Source organism: Thermobia domestica, chromosome 11 (assembly GCF_964235325.1).
Source record: "Thermobia domestica chromosome 11, izTheDome1.hap1.1, whole genome shotgun sequence".
Lineage (NCBI taxonomy): Eukaryota > Metazoa > Arthropoda > Insecta > Zygentoma > Lepismatidae > Thermobia > Thermobia domestica.
In genome coordinates, this window is record NC_137464.1 from 26,934,809 (window position 1) to 26,940,808 (window position 6,000).

Genomic DNA, 6,000 nt, shown 5'->3' on the forward strand with positions numbered 1-6,000 from the left:
ATTTTTATATATCTCCTCTTCCTCCTCAGCCGATTGGGCGGCTGAATTTAGATTTAAACGGCATCGGAAGTGTCACTGTTCATCTTAACGACCATTAAAATTATGTATTCGACACTAATATCGGTTATTTTCGATCATTTCTTATATATCTCCCCCTCCTCCTCCCCTAAGATGCACCGTCAAAGTGAAGTAATAAAAACCATCCAAGACTCGAACCCCATCCATATGGTTCTAGAGTTATTAATTCACGAACACAGTCACATATATGGGCGGGTGTTTTGGAATATTATGGATAGAGGGCATATTATGGATCCAACAGAAATTCTAGAATCATCGTGTGAATTCTTATTAAAGTGTATATTAAATAATATTTAAGATGGTTAAATGCTTCTTCTACCTTTTCAATGTACGTCTTACGGAGCAATGGTATTGAATTAAAGCCATCAATCAAGTGATAGGATGTTGAAACTTGATTCAAAGACAAATTAAACCACTAATCAAAGAATATATTCGTGCACTTTGTTGATATTTCATTCAGTCAAATTAGAGTTATTATTGAAACTGTGACCAAAATAAATTGAATCTATAATCATAAAGTCATCCATATCTTTCTTTAATATTTCACTCAGTCAAATTAGTGTTATTATTGAAACTGTGTCCAAAATAAATTGAATTTATAATCATAAAGTCATCCATATCTTTCTTTAATATTTCATTCAGTCAAATTCAAAATATGGGTGTTGAAACTTTGTCCAAAGACAAATTGATTAACTAATCAGAGAATTGTCCGTTCACTTTGTTGGTACGCGTATTTCATTCAGTGAAATTCAAGTCATGAATGTTGAAACTTTTCCCAGAGAGAAAATTGAATCACTAATCAGAGGATTATCCATACGCTTGATTGATATTTCATTCAGTCAAATTCAAGTGATGGATTGAAACTTTGCCGAAAATAAATTCAGTCTATAATCATAACGTTATCCGTACCTTTCTTTCCTATTTCACTCAGTCAAATTCAAGCTATAAGTTTTGAAAGTTTGCCCAATTGACAGAAAAGTTCTGTCTTGTCTCATTTCGTGGATTACACTAGTAAATACAAATACAAATATTTAATACAAATTTTTAGTAATACAAATTCTAGTAAATACAAATATTTAACTACAAATATGTGAACACGATTAAGATTTATTTTACATCTCTTTCATACGAGTAAAATTAAACCTAATATTTTCAATAGAAATCTTAATTCAGCAGAAATTGAAAGTAGAATATATACAGGGTGTTTCAAAACAACACCGACAATGTTTGGGAAGTGATTCCTGACACCAAGATAAGACAAAAAGTATAGACCCTAATCAGGGTGCACAAATGATTCCTTTCGAAGTTATATGCTGCCGAAAACATGAAAAAAAATGAATGTTAGAGGTCCTTAGCTCCACAACTATGGCACCTACCGTAGACGGGTCAAGACTTCACTTAGGAACTAATATGTGCACTATCCAAGAATACATGTTTCAGAATCCTGCTGTACTCACACAACATTTTTTATAGAGTGAGTTATAATTTGAAGTCTCACCAACAACTTCTATATAAATTTGTACGGGAATACCGGAGGATTCTGAAACATGTATTTTTGGATAGTGCATATTTCATTTCCTAAGTGAAGTTTTGACCCGACTACGGTAGGTTCTATAGTTGTGGAGCTGTGGACCTTTAACTTTCATTTTTTTTCATGTTTCCGGCAGCCAATAACTCCGAAAAGAAGCATTTGTCTATACTTTTTGTCTTATTTTGGTGTCAAGGATCGTCTCCCAAATGTTGTCTTGTTTTGAAACACCATATATATATATATATATATATATATATATATATATATATATATATATACATTGAATAATAATCTTTTTCTTGCGTGCACAAACAATTCTTATACATCATAACGATTGACTTGAAAATTTTACAAGAATTCGCTCTAAATGGCATAAAATCACAGACTGCGAAAGAGTTTTCTAAGAAATATATATGTTACGAATCACAAATGACCATAATTTATGAACATGTTAAAAAGATAAATTCTTATATACACTGATGACGTGCTTTCATCCGTTGCTGAAATATTTCCATCTTTTTGAAGTTGAAAAGACAAATAAACCCCCTTCAGAGTTTTTATAATACGTTCTCAACATTTTGACTGACATATCACCAATGCATAAGTCATTAAAATTAGTCTGGCTAAGTTTACACTATGGAAATTTCCATTAATCTTCTAACGGGAGAAAAAAAAATAAATGATAACGTGTACAAGAAATCAAGATTTTTATCTATGTACCTGTGATTGACCTAGTAGTAACTATACCGGTATTCGAAACAAAGTCCTTTTTTTTTTAACCTTTATTTCAAGCCATGTATCATTTTACATCATGCCATAGCGAAAACACGGATCAGCATGCATTTATTCAGTCTTCGTTTGGAATATGATGATAGGGGTCTTTATAGAATCCGTGCTGACATCACGCAAAATGGCCATTATGAGAGTACGACATGCTATTCATTAATTTAGAGATAAACCTTTGGCGTCTTTTAAAGTTCCTTCCCTTCCTCTCTCTTCTCCCTCTCTGACAGAAATAGTACCGTTTTTCTTTAAGATAAATTGCCAATCTGTAGATATTCCCTGATTGCGGATGGTAGAGACTTTGCAACATCCTTGCTTCTATTTAATTCAAATATATGCATAACGAATGTCCTAGTTTATTACAGTTAACGCTTCGTTCTTGTGGTATCCCATGGTAATATAGAGAAAACTTGTCTTAGCTGAGTCCCACAGTTTCTACTTAACACTTAATACCCGGGTATTTGAGGCGATCACAAAGCGTATTTATTGCTCATCCGTACGCTTGAAATACGCTGACCATGTATTTTAAATGTAGATGGCTAATCACAAACGCGAAAGCAATAAAAACGCGGAGTAAACGTCAGTTCGAGCGTATTTGGTGCATTTCGGAACAATAGACGGCCTTCTGTTTAAAAGATTTCAAAAGGAAGGGAAAAAAAAAGGAAAGACATGTTGCCAGGCAAAGGGATTGTAGCAAGAAACAACTGCTTGGAAGATGGTTTGTGCAGAGTATTGGAACTTTGATATTACACTCCTGGAATTGGCAAAAAGACCGGGAAGCCCTGACTGGCTCACAGTATGATTTACAACTTTGCTGAAAGTAAAATTACTGAATAGCCACCTTGGCCGCGTTCGCTACAGGGGGTAACGCTTTCTCAAATAGCCTAAGACTTAAGAAGACATAATATGTTCTGAATAGGCGAAAATGTTGAGTGTAACTCAGGGCCGACCCTAGGCGATTTGTCGCCCCGTGCCATGGTATAATTTGCCTTCCCCCTTTTCTCCAGAAAGAACGAATCTTAAAAGCTACGATTTTAAATATGCTACCCCATCATGATCAACGAATCGGAGGGAAAGTGCACTCGCACTCAGAAAGCCATAAGCACTACAAATATAATCTCGTTGTGTCTTTTTTTCTTTAAATAAGATCTATTATGTTAGTGAAAGATAAAGCAAACATACCTGAAGAGGAAAGAATCGTTTTTATCGAATTCAGTATCGAGCTACAATCTCAATATATCAGTTTGCAGTTCCGGTATAACTAGCTCTTTTACCTTTATTTCTTGATTTTCCTTCTACATTGTTAAAAACTTTAGAAAAAAAATCTTGTTTCCACCTTCAATGATAAGGAACTTGTTTGTGACAAAGACAAAACTAGTTTTCATATCAAAACTGTGATAACTAACTAAATGGAACAGGTGTTCTCTACTGTTCGAGAATTGAGTTCTTGTATTTGACAACAATCAAGCAATTCATGCTGGGATTTGTTTGACCATTTGCTTTAACACTGACCATGTGACCTTAAACTAATGCGATCAGAACATGATTTATGAATATAATATTCAAATAGAAGGTCAGTTTAGTAAATTTAACTACCATCATCATGAAGTCTGTTCCCGACAAGAAATATTTATTTTAAATAATACACTTATGTCAGATTTTGCCACCCCTTTTTTAAAATTCACGTGTTGAACATATGGTAGAGCTGATGCTGGTGCAACTGTGGGTTGTATTTTGGAACAAAAATACACGAAATTACGTGAAGTAATTATTGTTGGCCACGAAATGAGACGAGATATAAGGTTTTGTCTCTCGTCTCGTTTTGTAAATTTATGTATATACAAAATTTGTGCCCTGATTTTTCCTTCCTTAATTTCATCTAGAAGTTATCAAAATCTTTCCGCGTTTCGAGTGGGTCTGCACGGAGAAAAATGAATAATCCAGTCAGTATGTAAGTGCTGTTTTTACCAGGTTACGCGCGTCACTACATTAAGTAATGTTGTTTCGTACGATCTACACCACCGTCCAGCGAAAATTTTGTATTGTAGGACCACCATTTCAAATCTAGAATTAACGCCATACCTATTCCGACGGTGGTAACTTGCGTATGTAATGTTGTTAGTACCTTCCTACGACTGTCCCCTCTTGGTTCTTTCTAAATTTGTGACTCCCTACCTTACGAGAGTAATAGTTTTTAACACGAAATCAATCATGTGAATAAAATTTATCCAATCACAGCGAGTCTAATTCGACGCCGAACTCCAGACTTAGCATGGTGTTCCCACCTGCTGAACTTTTATACATGAAATTACATATTACTTAAGAGGCCTTATCCCGGCGAAATTAAAATACCACTAGTTTTGCTGTAATTATGTGATATCTTGAAGTAGAAAAATAGATAATCGAAATGTGGAACAAGACCGCCCTAGACAATATCATTTTACATGAGATATCGTTATCACGACTCACTTATCTGCTTTCGATTTCGAGCCATTTTGAAAATCGGCATTTATTTTCGCGTTTCTAAACGGCTGAAACCGGAAAGCCGCTAGGTGACTTGTGATAACGGTATCTCACGCAAAATAATATTGTCTAGAGCGCTCTTGTTCCACATTTCAATTATCTTTTATCTATTTGAAGAGATCACATAATTATTGTAAAATTAGCGGTATTTTAATTTCGCCGGGATGAAGCCTCTTAAGGAGCGCACCCGCGTAAATATGATGTATCCATACGGAACTCCTAGTCCTTTTTTTCTCAGTGTGAAAAGAGTGTGACGTAACAATATTTAAACCATATATATTATTGGAGTATATTGTGGAATGACTTGATATATATTTAAACGTTGATAAACGCTCTTCATTGTGTTCGTACAATCACTTCATCAATTTATAGTTTTTTATACTATCAATCAGGTAACATTAAAAAGTAGACCGTAGTTTAATAGTTCCCAATTTTCAGTGTTCACCCAGCGTTGTGAGGCAAACTGGGGAGCCACGTGAATAAAAAAGCGTGACGGCCACTGGTTCCTGATACTACGCCTGTTAGAGACACGGTGACACAACGCACTGATCACGTGTTCGTCACTACAGGCTGGACTTAGTTCAACCGGTCGCTAATAGATGGCGTTGGAGAGGTTCAGGTCCATAAAGGGCTGTGATGTCAGTGGTTAGTTTTATGAAAATAAATGTTAGAAAGGCAAAAGTCATGGTGATGGAACGAAGGGGTCAGTATCAAATATAGAAAGAAGTAGGGAGGGAAACATAGAACAGGTGACTATAGTTTTCGATACCTGGGTAGTATTATTCCCAGACAGCAATTTAAGCTTGCTGCAAGTTGCCACAAACTTGCTGTTGCAAGGTCAATTAGCTTGCCGCAAGCTATACTATGCAAGCCAATTAGCTTGCTGCAAGCTTGTGGCAAGCTAGTTAGTTACATCTGGACAAGGCTTGCGCAAGCTTGTCTTCACAAGTTAAACACAGGTCAAATTATCTCAAACACAAGCCAAGTATAAGCGTATTCTCATCAATGGCAAGCTTTATTAAGCTTATTGCAAGCGAAAACACGCCAAACAAGTTATATGGAAGCTTGCAGTAAGTGAATTTAGA